Source organism: Erithacus rubecula (genome assembly GCF_903797595.1).
Source record: "Erithacus rubecula genome assembly, chromosome: 5".
Taxonomy (NCBI): domain Eukaryota; kingdom Metazoa; phylum Chordata; class Aves; order Passeriformes; family Muscicapidae; genus Erithacus; species Erithacus rubecula.
The window spans coordinates 55,553,096-55,568,096 of record NC_136687.1 but is presented as its reverse complement, the minus strand read 5'-3'; the positions used below and the strand labels follow the sequence as shown (position 1 = coordinate 55,568,096).

Genomic DNA, 15,001 nt, shown 5'->3' with positions numbered 1-15,001 from the left:
ATGAAGAAATACAGCAAATAGTCCTAGGACAGCTCCAACTTCACTCTTGTATGGTTCTGGGTGTTGGAATTCACCTTCCTTGCTCCTCTTCTGCTGCTGACTCCTTAGCTGAAAGAAATGCTTTGACACAGAGTTGGTAAGTCATGGTGTCTCTCAAGAAAATGTGGTGTCTCTCTCTCTTCCCACCCACACTGTATCTGTAATAGAAACATACAGTGATACTCTCTGTGGAGATTTTTGCACTAGACATAAATAGTTATCCTAGCAATTAAAAGGCAATCATGCAAATCATGCCCAGAGCAGCTGTGGATGCCCCATCCCTGTAAATGTTCAAGGCCAGCCTGGAGGGGACTGAGCAATCTGGTCCAGTAGAAGGTGTCCATGTGGCAGGAGGGTTGGAACTGGATGACTTTAAGGTCCCTTCCATTGCAAACCATTGTGTGATTTTATAAAGAAGTGTCTTTATTGTTTAAGTAAGTTCTTAATCACCAAAACCAGACTGCAGAATTACTAAAAAGAAGCTGGGAGGGGGCTGAGTTATCTTATTGAATTACCCTGACTGCCTGAGTAGTCAGCTAGCAGTTAAGTACAAGTCTTGTAGAAACTCCAGCCCTTGAGTCATTTATAATAAGCTTTTGTTCTAAAGATCAGGCCCAGTCTCAATCAAAACAAAAACTGCCTGCCATCAGCCCCTGAAGCTTTAGTCTGACAGAAAACCCCTGTGTTCACCCAAATAGGGGTATGAGTGTGACATGCTGAGATGTGATAAGGAGCCCCTGCCCTTTGCAGCAGGTGGCTGTAACAGCCTTGCAGACCTGCATGATTTTAATCAATTAACTTTCCCTAGTCCGTGTTTTCTGATAATATTCCAATATCCATGTCTGATTATAGAAAACAGCTCCAGTTGTGTACTGACTCAGGAAAACAGAAGTGCCCTGTTTCCACTCTGAATCTATGTACATTTTTAATCTATATTTTAAAAATAAAATCGCCATTTTTTCATAGTTATTTCTTAAAAACCCTACACATGCCATAGTTATCATGAGCCTAGCAGAACAAGGCTTTAAGAGAGGATTTACAGGGAGGAAAAAAGGCAAACCAAACTAAAACCTGCAATTTTCTGTAACACTTCATTGTCAGGAGGGCTTCTCTACAGTGGAGGGGATGGCATCATTTATGCAGAGCAGTGTTTTAAGATCCTTGTTGAGTTAAAAATACATCAGTTATGCTCCTAACAGACAGACATCTGCATTATATCATCCACCATCTTCTGTGCAGCTAATTGGCCTCCTTGTTGACAAGTCTCAGCAGCAAGGTTAAGTGCTGGCTGTAAAAGCAATGTAGCCTCTTGCCCGAGGGGTCAGAGCTCAGGCAGACCGTGCTGGAGCCTTCATGGCCTCTTTCCCTGCTATATATTTTCTGGGAGCTAATAAAACACCAGGGCAATCACTCCTGCCTGGAGTCTGCCAGCCACCACAGTGTCTATGGAACTGCAGCAAATGGAACTTCATCTTCCCAGCACACAGTGCTCAAGGAGTCTGCAAAGGAAAAAGGAATCTTCTCTTGCAGCAAAGTTTTAAAAACTCCCTGAGATGCAATGAAAAAATCCCTGAACTGACAGCTGACCTTGAACATGGGGCTGCCAATGCCTCAGTGTCCAGCAGAGCCCTTGGGAGAGGGATGGGGGCATACCTTGACTGAATTCACAGGTTCCATTTGAACCAAAGACTGGGATTTTACCTGGCAGCTGGACTCCTAGCAGAGCTCTTGGGAACTTATCCTAAAAAGATATCCAGTGGATGCCAGGCACTAAATCAAGAATGCAGTTGTTGGGTTTCCACATGGGCACAACACCTGCCTTTGACCAGCCAGGCAGGGGTTTGATTTACATATATGACAAGGGAAAGGAAAGGAAACTTAGAGCTGGAACTGGGCAGTAGTAGTGGGTAAGGGAATACACTGACTGGAAATGTTTCATTACGTAAAAAAAGAGAAAAAGCCAACAGTTGTACAAAAGAGCAGAGCATCAGGTGACAGTATGGCACTATTTTTGTATCCTGTGGCAGCTTATTTCCCTATTTATAATGGGGAAGGGCTTTCCATGCTTGGTTTTGCTTTGCTTTAGTTTTGTTGTAATTGTTTCATTTCCCTCCACTTTAATCATGATTAAAAATCAACATATAGCACAATTCTAAAAAAGAAAAGTCAACCCTCTCCCCCATTCTTTTTCCAGTTCAGGCTATATTTAATAAGAAAAGACTTCAAGTATTAGACCTTCCTCTTCTGTTTGCATTTAGTTCTGCTCTACTTTACTTTTCAGACCTCTACTTTCTATCACATACCTTTCTTTTTCCAGCACTTCTCAGACAGCATTTCACTGGAAGTGTAAACTTTGGATTGTTACTCTTCTGGGAATGTGCCTGTTTAAATAAAGAGGAGAAAAATGTTCTCTTGCTGAGCCCCTAGACCTTCATGCCAATGTTTGCAGCACAGCCTAAAGTGACCAAAACCAAAAATAGGCCCTGCTTCCTGGCTGGTCAACAAAGCATCAAATTCTTTCTTAATTCCTTCCCTGCTATTTAAGCCTGGAATGTTCATTCACACGCCAGGCTGAGGCATTTGTTTTTTAAGAGATTTACCAAGAAGCCAGTTGGGAGGGTCAAAGCCTTAGTAAGGTGCTCACACAGGGGTGAGGAGCACTTTGGAGCCATAGATGGAAGGCTGCATCAATGAAGAGGAGCAGGTTTCTCCCACTTTGCTCTCACTGCCTCTAGTTGCCACAAATTACCAGAGCCTGGTCTAGGCCCTGCCCAGGGCTAGAATCAGCAAAGTAAATTAAGACAAACTATCCCTGTCTGGTATTCCTCGACTGCAGGGATTAACACTTCCTTGGTATCCAGACTTCCAGTACATGGTGTGCAATTGCATTCCAGCACAGTTAGCAGTAGTGCTTGTTTTAGCAATAAAAATCACTGTATCTTTCTTTCCTGAAACTGAAGAAAACATTTTAAATGAGATGGGAATGTAAAAAGTAAAGATAAATAGCAGTAGGAAAGGTCCTTCCATCAGCAGGGTTCTGAAATAATATGAATACATTGGTGGCTGTCACTCATGCAAGTGACACTTTTTAAATGCACCAGAATAGCTCTATTCACAGGTGTTACCAGAGCAATGCCCACTTGCACACTGAATATTTAGTAAGCAAGCATTAAGACTTCATGTTTTTATACTTAGCTCCCTATTTTTAATGGGACTGCATACCCAGAACTTAATGAAAAGCTCTAAATATAATGTCAGTGTGATTTAAAAATATGCACTGCATCTTTTAAGTTGACATTTCAATTAAAAATAAATAAGATCCATTTATATGGTGATACTGTGATAAGATTGCATCAGTCAAGTTTCATTCCTGCTCAAAGTGACAGATTTCTCTAAGTCAGAGCCAGAAAATTCAGTCCTTCAGCAACTCCAACCAGGAAAATGTAACTAAGGGTGCATTTAAGCACTTCACAAAAATTAGGGTATCATGTTTCAAGGATAAATGTATTTCACAGAATCCTATAATCATTAAGATTGGAAAAAACCTCCAAGGCCCTCCTTTTGTTATTAATGAATTTATTAAGACACGTTTTCATTATCTTTCACAGGAAAGGCCAGATTGAGTTGCAGCTGAGCTTTCACCTCTCTGATTTTCTCTGTATATGACCTAATGACATCTTTGTTCTCCAAAGGTCAGAAATTATTTTTCTTCCCTGAGTTCACCAAAAGCTCCCTGTTCAGCCAGGCCAGTCTTCTTCCTCATCTTCACATTGTTACTGTTTGGTGGTAGAGACTTTAAGAATTCTCCATATTTAGAGAGTCAAAATAAAATGGATGGGGTATGGTTTTGCACTGTTCAGAAAATCTGTTTCCCACTGAACATTTTTAGTTTCTTGGGCTAGTCTAAGAGAGAAACTGAGACAACTCTATAGTAGTGACCAGATATAAATAAAAATATCACCAAAAACTGTCACTGGCAGCTGAGAGGTCAGAACTCTGAAATGTCTTGTGGGAATGTTTCCTAACTGGCCAGAAGCTTGCATGGTTCAAAGCTTGCTCTTGGCACTGCCAAATGACCAGGGACTGCCTTCTCCCATGTCATCTGCCAGTTCATGACAGGCTAAGAACTCAGAAGAAATCCCTTAGCTCTGCAGCTCTTTCTAGAAACCTCAAAAATCCAGGCTATTTACCTCTGACTCCTCTGAGATCTGCTGTCTGTACGTTTGTTGACATTGAATTCACTGTGCAAACACTGAAAGCCAGAGAACTTCTACCCCAGCAGAAGTGCAAATACCTGGTCTCCTCTTGCTCTACTCTTGCACAGGGCAGACTGCTTGCTGTAACAAGTTGCAGTGTCATAAGAAACTCAAATCAATTATCTTGTTTCCAATGTAAGACTGCTAAGTCCCTCACATCTCATCACAAGCTTTCTGAAGCCTGTTTTCCTATATACAAAAAAGGGAGAAGCACTTACCCAAGAACAGAGTTAATACTATCAAGAGAAAGCTGACATCTTACACCATCCCAAGGATACATTCAACTTGAATTCTGATGCTATCCTTGTTTACTCTTTCCTTCCTAGCTATAAAGAGGACAGCCAGCAAAGAAAGGTACCTCAAGGAAAGGTACCCTCCCACCTCTTTCAAAGGTTTTTGAAGATCTCCCAGTAAGGTGAGAGAACACAGGGAAACCTTCCAGTCACAGACAGAGGCTGCTGCTAAGTGCAGAGGAGAAGTCTCACCCTCTCTTTGCTCCAGCAGGCAATCTGGGACACTGGGCAGAGGCAGAGAAGACAGCAGCCTGTCCTCACACCATCCATCTGTCCAGCCCAATGTATCTTGTGGGGTTCTTGGCAATTAGAACAGTTTGTCTTGCTAATGGACAATCAAGCACGTGCCAAAGCCCATCCAGCCTTCAGCTCATTACAGGGAGGAGCTGAGATTGGCAATAAAACTCCCCAGGAATAGAGAGGCAGGAGTTTGAGACTCTAATCAAAAACCTGTTAGAGAGTCCTGAAACCAACCTCTTCTCACCAGCAAGCTCAACCTGACAGAGCCTGCAGGTTGTTTTGGACATGAGAGGTGTCACAAAACAGATTAGGAAATGGGTAATGCATCCTCCATGTCTCATAGGCTGGCCATGAAGACAACCAACTGGTTTTTTTTTTCCTTAATTTATAAGGCATGGGAGTTAACCTCGAGGTACTTCAGTTGAAAATGTGGTTGTTTCTCCTGATAATGATCAAACACTGTAATTCAAACCCACATTCCAAAAAGGTGAACAGCAGCCAGCTATGCCAACTGCTCAGGGCACCTGCAGACAATGACCTACCCTCTTCCTTGCACAAATAATGTCAGAAGAGGAACACCTTTAAGTAATTCCCCTTCCTAACCCCTTGCCTGCACATCTTGGTTTGTCTGTGCTCATATCACATACACCTTCAACTATTCAGGATCTCTTTAATTCAAGATGTGAATTAACATAACTACATTAAATACCACAGTGCAGCAACTGTTTTAACACATCAAAAACTGTATTTTCATTTTTTTTCAGGAAAAAACTTCAGAAAACTCCTGTCAGCAGCCAGATTAAAACAAACCAGTCTTTCTGAACAAAAGGTGCTGTTTCTAGAGAGTTGGGCTCATTCATTACCTCCAGATTTAATGGACTGCAGATTCCTCAGCTTTTGGGAAATACAATTTGACAGTTTGTAGAGGAAGATTGATTTTATTTATACACATCTAAAAATAAAGGCTCCATACTGTGGCATCAGCCAGTCAGATGCATGATATAACTTCAGCATCTCTTGAAGAGAAACAGCCAGGATTTTGGACAAAGGATTACAGTGTGGATAATTTTCTAACTCCAGATGAAAAATGCATTTTCTCTCATCTAACAGTGGTGAAGAAGGCTGCACCTGTGAAGTACCTCTGCCAGCATTGCCCTGTCAGGCTAGAAAGGGATCTGTCAGCCTTTGCCAAACAAGCCACAAGACAGAGATACAAAGATACAGAGTGGAAAGAAATGAAAGAGAAGTGCTTTGCAAAAGTGGGACTCTGCCCTTAGTAATTAAAGGTAGCATGGATTTCACCCCAGCTCTAGCAGCTCTTCATCTAAAGGGAGAAATAAGGAAAAGGAGAACAATACAATTCACTGTGTGAATTATACAGTACTCCTTCATAGGAATCTGAAAGTATGAGCAGAAGGAAGTCTTGAGGAATGGATAGTTTTAGCAAGGCCATACCACATAAACAAAAGATATCCAGGAAAAAAAAAAGAAAAAAAACCCAACAAAGGTGTTTGTGAGATGACCCAAATGGATTTCAATCCATTTTAATCTATTTGGGCTATAGAAAACAGGTTTCCTGACTAAGAGAATACCTTGAATATCTTAACCACAAACAGGCCTCTTCAAAAAAAGTTATTCCCTTAAAGCTATTTACACAACAGCTGGAACTCCTAATTTTCCCAGCCTTGCTTCTTCTCCAGCAACAAAACATTTTATATTCTCAGTAGCTCTTGCCCATTGCAAAGCTGTGCAATCCTTGCCAAGAAGAGTCAGAAATGCAGAACCCTGAAGGAAATGAGACCTGAGACAATTGATTCAGGACTCTGCTCACCACTTTTTTCCCCCTGGTTCCAAGTAGCCCAATATGCCTCCAAAGGACCATAGAGCAGTTTGACACATTGAGGAGAGGGAAGAAAAGATGGTAACAAGTGGTTGTTCTTTTTACCTCAGCTGTAAATCTGAGCACAACACCCAGGGCACAGCATCAATTCCAAACAAGTGCAGGCAGATATACAGTGTGCTGCTTGCCCCCATCAAGCCACAGAGCAGCACAAAAAAAATAAGGCTCCTTAGCAAGACATAAATATACTCAAATCCATTGTAAGCAGGAGTTCAGTTTTAAGGAGGCCTAAACTCTCCTAACTCCAGAAAAACAACACTGCTACCTAGACAGAGTAAGCCCACCACAGTCCCAAACAGAATTCTTACAGCAGATGCAAATTTTAGATGGTAATGTGAGCATTTTTAAGGAGCAGTGTGGGGCAAGAAGGTTAAAGACTGGGAAAAAAAACATATTCAAATCAGCTAAAACAGAATCTTTGATAGGGGCAACATGGTAGTTATATCCTGGTGAGTTTTTAGGGAGAAATAAAGATGCTCTGAGGAAGCAAAATTATCCCCAAGTGAACCATCCAGGAATTTTATGATAGGCAGTCTAATCACCAGTGCCATGATTGCTTTGCTCTAAGTCCAGCCAATCCAGTGATGGACCACAAAATCTATGGATTGTTTCATGCCATGCTTGGTGCTTTAATCCTGTGTGTTTTGACAGGTTTGTACAAGGAAAGTTGAGGACTGACAGCAAATCCTCAAGCTCCTGGAAAGGATTCATACCATGAAGAACCACAAACCCCTCTGATGGCAGAAAATACAAACCACACATACCTTGAAACCTCCCTTTGTGCCACAAGAACTCAAGCATGCTCCAGACCAGGAGCATGAATTGAGACACTCTAGGGAATTAATTTGTCTCTTTTTTTATAGGATGTTTCACTCAGGTCTCTCTTGAGTTCCCAAGTAGGGAAGGCAGATGTAGTCAGGGCTGAAATTATGTCTCCATTAGCATTTGCTATGAATCATTTGGCCTCAATCACAAGAAGGGTTTTTTGTCTCTCTCAGAAAATGTATTTTTTTTCCTTTGTGGCACTGCTTGACTACATCAGGCTGACTTCATCATCTGGAAGAATGAAAGCAGGTTGCCCAGTCAATACCAAACATCACTCCAAACCACTAACATGTACAATTCAATCTCTGATCAATGAGTTTCAGTTGTGAAAACTCAACTGTGGTTCAAAAAAACCAAACCAAAACACACACACACAGGGGGAAAAAAAAATCAACCAAACTTCAAAAACTCTGAATCCACCAGAAGATAGTTAAAGAGACAAGTTAGCAAAACAAGAACAAACCAAAACACACCACAGTTCAGCACAAAAAACAAACTAGATAAAGGCAGGGAACATCAACATTGCTTTTTCAAAGCAGTGACTATGATGACTGGTACCTCTGAGAATGAAACACAGCGAGCTCTCCAGTGTTTTGACCTCCAGAAGGTCATGTTCACAAGTCAGTGACAGTAACAGCCAAGCTGGCATTCCCAATGCCCACAACAATAGATCCAATTACTTCAACCAACAAGCATTAAAAAGCAAATGCAGCACATAAAGCTCACATTGCTCTGTTAATTCAAATACATATATCCACAGACATGAAGATGAGAGAACAGCACCACTGCCATCTCTGGATGCTGTAGTGCTCTGCTTAACTTTCCTTACACATTTTGGCTTCCACATTTCTTTCCCTGGCATTTCCTTGTTTGGAGACTCTTCACCCAAACTCAAACCATAATGAGATGGAATGAATGGATTCAATATATATTTGCTTTGTGAATGTCATTCTTCCCACCATTATTCACTGCAATTCATCAGACTTGGCTAAGGCAAAATATCATTTTGTTCTTCTTTCAATTGCAAATGCATAGATCTGGATGCTTGGTGAAAAAATAAGATTGTTTCCTACATAGTACTTTTGAATTTGCTGAATAACCTAGCAAGTCAAATAATTCATTTTGAGAAGAAACAAAATCCTTCAGTAAGTACACTGCTGAAGTAAAAGAGTTCAAAGGGGATAGACAGCATTTTATAAAAGGCAAATTGAAATAAAAATCTACAAGATCCAACAACAGGTACCAAATACCCCATCCCCAAGGACATTTGAAGAACAGCCAGGACCAAATCTCAATGAAAACCCCTTCACAAGCATCAGCACCTTCTACCCCTTCCCATTGGGTGGGATGGGGTTTGCTTGCCTCCCTGGGAGGCCTAAGGCCATCACCAAACCTGGCAGCCCTGTGGGCTCCCATCCTTGTACCCCAGCTCCTGCACTGCCAAGTGTGACTGCCACCAAAATCCTCTGTCACCTCTCTGCTCTCCTCAGGCAGACAGAGCTCTGCTCTGCAGCTTCCAAGGGGCAGAGGAGCTGTGCTGACCTGAAAGGTGAGCTGGATATTACAGTTTAATGTGGCTGCTAATCAGGAGGCTTTCCATGCCTTCTTAATAAGTGTCCCCATTTACTTTAAATAAAACTGTGTTAGAAGAGCCAAAACAAAAATACCTATCCAGAGTATTGCAGACAAACCTAACTGTGAAAGTGATACTGCTGCAGAAAAATATGATGTAGCCCGTTTTGCAAGGTTGCTAAATTATGTATTAGTAAGGGTGGCACAGAGTGACCTATTAATACATCTAGAGCCCTTTGTTGCCATATTATCAATAACAAACCTTCTGCACTATTTTGGGAAATGACCTTTCTCCACAGCGTGGTGTAGCACAAGCCAGGAACCTCCTGAGCTGTAATTCCAGCTGCACCATTGACTTGCTGCATGGTGAGGGAAAGTTGCTTTAACCTCCCAGGTGCTGTTTCTTTTTCTGTAAATCTGTAGTGACCCTGGCCTCCCTCTCAGCTCAGTGGAGTGCCTCACTAAGCTCAAATATTTGAGCAGAGCTTTGGGGATCCAAAATGCCAGACCAGTGTGACACATTGCTGTAGCTGCTTAAGGATATTAACAGAGCAGAAATTCAGCTGCAGCTGGACGAACATATTGTGCAGAGCTACAAGATTCTCTTTTCACAGGTGAGAATTTATAGCCACCAGCTTCAGGCTACAAATCACCACCCAGTAACTTGTCAGTGTTTTCAAGCCAGAGTTTCTTTCTCAACTCACAAGAAAGAAAATCTCAGTGCTTGGTCCCACCTACATGGCAGCAGAACTCAGGGCAATGTTAACAACCCACAGAATGGCAAAGGATACACCTAAAATAACAGCATGCAGGGACCACAGGATGAGAATTACTGGGACGAGAGGAACACACAGCAGATACTCAGTTTATGCAGCCTGGGACATTTCAAATGTCAAAAGAAAAAAAAAAAAAAGTTGGGTTATAGGAAGTTTCAGAGATTAAAAAAAGAGAGCAGAGAGAGTGGAGACTGTAACAACACCAGCTCTTTCTCTAAATAAATAAAAGTCATGACTAAATGAAGTCATTCTGAAAACATGAACTATTTCATGTGCATATTTCATTTGCTTTGGCAGAATATTCCCAGGCTTAACCCCCTCAAGCTGGAGGAACAGGTGGAAAACACTTAGAAAATACAGGAATGTGCATAAGCACACAGTAAAACTATAGGAAAGCCATATTCCCAAATTAGAAAAAAACAGTCACATAACACTTTTCCAAGGGGCAGAGATCAATTTGTTTTCAACACCTCATTTCTCTCCTGTGTTATTACAAAAGATACCATCAGTATTTGAGAGCAGTCTAATAACTCTCTTTAGTAATTTAACCAATGGTTTCCAAATAAAATCTACTTTGTGGCTTGAAACCCATCCTGCTAGAGGAAATTCCATTTCAATCCCATTGTAATTGACTGCACAACTCAAATTCCTAAATCTGCATCCCTAGTTCTTCAGAAATGAAGAGAGTTTCACAGCCTGGAAGATTTAACCTGAAAGCCATACCACCACACCCATATTTACACGAGGAAGTTCCCAGGGTGAGCACTATTCTTCCATCAGGATGATCCTCAAATGCCCTTTAAAAACTCCTTAACTATTATTTAAAAGCCTTTTGTTTAACAGACAGAGAGCAATAAGTTTGGCATGGAAGTTTAAGTATGACATGATTCAAGTTTATACGGATTAAATTACAGCAGCTATTGAAATCCATGTTTGAATTTAACATTTAATATGTCTCTACTGACAGATTTCATTTACTCATCCTAATTAACAGTGCCCAGAGACTGCTTTTTACCTTCTTCAGACTGAACTATGGCCCAGTGTTAGCCCCGAGGTGGGGCACAGGCATCCCTAAGGCAGCGGCGGCGCCGAGCGCTGCCATACAGCACCATCTAAGGGCTCTCCATAAGAACTGCCAGGGGAGGGATGGAAGGAGACCTATGGATTGGCTCGGGAATGCTCCCAGCCAGCTAAGGGCTCCCAGGCACACACCAGGGTCACCACAGCAAAACTCTCTGAGCAACTGTTTCCTCTCTGAGTTGCTGCCACTGATTCATCAGGAATCATCTGGAAAGCACGGTTACCAAGAAGCTGCCTGAGAAATAATTTTCAGAATAACAAGATTTACCTCTGTCATCAGCAGCAATTTGTTTCTCTCTGTGGCAATCTCCTGGCATGCAGACAAGGTGGTTTATTACAAACACTCTAGATTAAGCACAGGAGAAGAAAATGTTATGGCTTCTAGATTTAGAAATAGAAAAACAAGAGTAGCTTTAATTATATCCAGCTTGTGCAGTATTTAAATCTCTATTTCAGCATTTGCAGGCAAAATCTTTTTTCTTAGTAATTTATACAGGTCTTGCTTATTAAAACATCTTCTTCTGGAGTGGTTTTTTGATGTAATCTACATAGGGAAATACCACACTAACCTGAGGATCCACTTAGTCCAGCCTTAATCTCAAGGAACACTCAATAAAGAAAAAAAAATTATGAAAGCAAAAGTATTCAAATTGTCCCACAGAAATGCCCTTGCATGTCAGATGTTAACTAAGGTTCAATGTTCAAAAATGTTAGATGAGAGCTATTCAGACTAGGCTAATTTATAGGATCTGTGCCTGTCTCCACAGCAATGTTTTCTGAGAGGAAAGAATTGGCAATGGGCCAAACAAGATTATTTTAATGATCCCAGTTTCCCTGTGAAATTTCCTGTCTCACTGCATATGAATTTTACCACCCCAAAAATGGAAAACTGACCTGCCTAGCAGGACAAACCTCAGGCAGCCTTTATTCTAGGACCTTATTCCATCACGTGTAGGCACATGCTCCACTGCTGACCTCTCCTGACCTCAGGGTGTGGAGAAGCAGCAGCATTTCTAACATGGAAGGAATTGTGTGTGGTGAAAATGAGTGTCTGGAGCAGTGTCTCCAGCTAAACTGAAAGACACATGCATCATGCAAGACATGAAACTGGGACTTTCAACACATCATAATTCAGAATAACTGTTAAATGTCAGTACAGAAATACTGCAGTCAGTGGCTTTTTGTACAGTGGCCATGCTCTGCTCCATTGTTGCAGGTGTGGAAATGACAGTACTAAAGAGTCCCACATTAAAGACTCCTTCATTTCTAAGAATGTCACATTCTAATGCACAGTGAAAAGGAAAAGTGAAGGACAACAGTATTTGAACTGAAGTCTGAAACATTAATTTTCAAATCTAATCAGTTTCTATTGGCATTGCACACAAAAGAACCAGTCAGGTTATAAGTGCTGCATCGTAGCACTCATAAACAACAAAAAAGGGTTTTTTTTACTTTTACTGAAACTGTTTTTAAAAGCTTATTGATCTTGACCTACTTCTAGTTCCCTACTTCTCCTGTAAATCAGAAGTTAAGAACAAGACTTCAGCTTCTTGTTTTGAGTCCTGCAGATATCAGATATTAGCAGCTGCTGTTCAGTGAAGACAGACAAATCATACTCACAGCTCAAAATAAGAAATCCTGTTTGGATGAACACAATTTGCTCTGTTCATCAAGCAAGGGCATGAAAAGTCACTCCTCTCAGCCTCAGATAACAGTCAGGATTTCCAGGTAGATCATTTTCTTAAGATTCATGCAATATAATAAAAACAAAAAAACAAAACCCCAATATTTTCAATATCATTCACATCCCATTTGCTGTTTATTTTTCTTGATTGAGCTCTGCCAGACACCATGTACTTGCCATGCTTTTGACATGGCATGTATGGCAGAAGCCAGTTTTTTACCCAGCTGCCTGTTCTGGAATGAATATCTGATCTATCTGATCTCAGTTATGAAATTACAGCAATATTCGTCCTCTCCACTAATTTTACAAGACTGGAACAGCAGAGTTTCTCTTTAAACTTCAGAGCATAACAGGCTTGTGAAACATATGCTGACCTTTTAACACATTGACCTGTAGTGCTCTGAAAAGCTACCAATGAATAGAGGGGAGAAGTCAGTGCTGGAGGGTGACAGGGTAAAGGAGAAAACCACCACACTGACAAGGCATTATTTTCCACCTAGTGTCCAGCAGCATAAAGGTGGCTCAGGATAACATTTCTGACAGAAAAAGTATACAAATACTCAGCTGTTTCTTACTCAGATCTAGGTGTAAAAGACAAGCATTTGAGCAACAGTAAAAGCTCCTGGTCTAAGCCTCTGATGTTGTAAGGAACATTAATTGTTGCAGCTTCTGGTGTCACTAAAGACCTTTAGTTAGTCCAGTCAGACTAACAATTTAGGGTTCAGGTGAAACAAGCAACTTACTCCTTGCTTTCATTTTGCAAGGTTTGCCAGATTTGATCAGATAAAGACACACATTCAGTGCAGACCCTCAATCATTTTCAACCACGTTCAATACCCCTTCTAGTTCAGTTTGTGAAATCCCTTCTAAAAGATGGAAACCAGGAAATTTTTAGCACACTAATCTCCTCTATGGATTATTTCGCCTACTTTGAAATACTAGGAAAGCTACTTGAAATAAGAATAGACCTTACTGTGATGGCTGAAGTCTTTCTCCTTCCATGAGAGGAGGGTCTGACATCACAGTCTGGGAACCAGCTTTGATCCTTATCCTGAAAAGAAGCAGGATACATCTTAGTATGTAACTCATCCCTGTGTTTCCCATCCTCCACATCTTCCTAGGACGGTGCCTGCTTTCTTCTAAGACTTGATGAGAGAGAGAAAGAGGAGTAAAGTGCAAAGGTAACCCCGAGGTCAAGCAGAGACGCTTTCCCCCCGACGCTGCTAACAAGGCACAGCACAGGAGTTTCACACGGCTGCAGAAACCCTTGTTCTCTGCTGCTGAGCTCCGTCCAAGCCCGGGTTCACCGAGGTTACAGCAAAAGAAAAGGTTGTACTTTTGTTGATCAACGCTGCTAAGCAACAAGTCATAAAAACCAACATCACCCTTGTCTTCTGCTGGTTGCAATTAGAGAACTACAAACAGGATCACAGATTCAGGGCCGGGAGGAAACCTTTAGCAGTGTGAGCGTGCACTGCTCCCAGCCACACAGCTCATGCAGCAACTTCTCATTAGACACACATTCTGCATCCCCAGCCATTGCAGCCTGCACAGGGCAGGTCAGCCCAGGCCTCTGAAGCTCTAATAGCCTTTGGCTTCTCATAGGTTGTAATCTCGAGGTTGTAGTGGTCACTTTCAATCGAAGAAATAAAGCAGAAGTGTTGTCAGTCCCTGATTAACTTCATGAATATCTGAGTCATGTTAAAAGGTGCATAACTAAAGCTTTTATGGGCTACGTGACCAGTGGAAGAGAGGAAAGAGGAAATGAAGACATAGTAACACAAAGCATGAACTCACTTTGCCAAGGTATTTTTAGGAAAAATACGGGAATCTTATATTGCTCTCTGAAAGGTAAAGCTTTTAACTTGTTACAAGTAACTTGTTACAATCTTTTACTCAAACGACAAGAACTCCTAACTATTCCCCACTTAGAGCACAATCACAAACAAACCCACCTAGTGCCAAAGGAGAAGTGTCACACGGTCCCATGCAACAAACTATCCAAAGGATGGGAACAGGAGTTGAATTTATAATTGTTGAGCCTCACACAGCAAACACCGTCGGTCACATCAGTTTCTGTGGCTTCACAGTGAATTATCCAAGATAATTCCTGGGAGGAAAAATAAAGAGAAAAACTGGCATTCTTCTTACTGCTCCATAATGTACCTTCTCCATACACTGTCATGAATGCCAGCTCCTCTTTTCCTTCCTTGTTCATCAGCTGAACTAACTTAGTATGACAAGAGGGAATAGAGTACATCTGTCATTCTTCCATTCTAAGTATTTACTCTAATTGCTTGTTGCTTAATTTTGAAATTTTTATTCTCAGTTTACAA

General features: G+C 41.3%; 1 long non-coding RNA gene across 1 annotated transcript; it reads right to left on the bottom strand.

Moving 5' to 3' along the window:
• Positions 1-45: 45 nt before the first annotated feature.
• Positions 46-12,733, bottom strand: LOC306802020. The gene is made up of 5 exons (XR_013774252.1): positions 12,602-12,733; positions 11,250-11,326; positions 4,334-4,484; positions 2,343-2,420; positions 46-197 (listed from the first exon to the last, which is right to left on the bottom strand). It is a non-coding gene; the product is annotated as an uncharacterized lncRNA (long non-coding RNA).
• Positions 12,734-15,001: the final 2,268 nt, after the last annotated feature.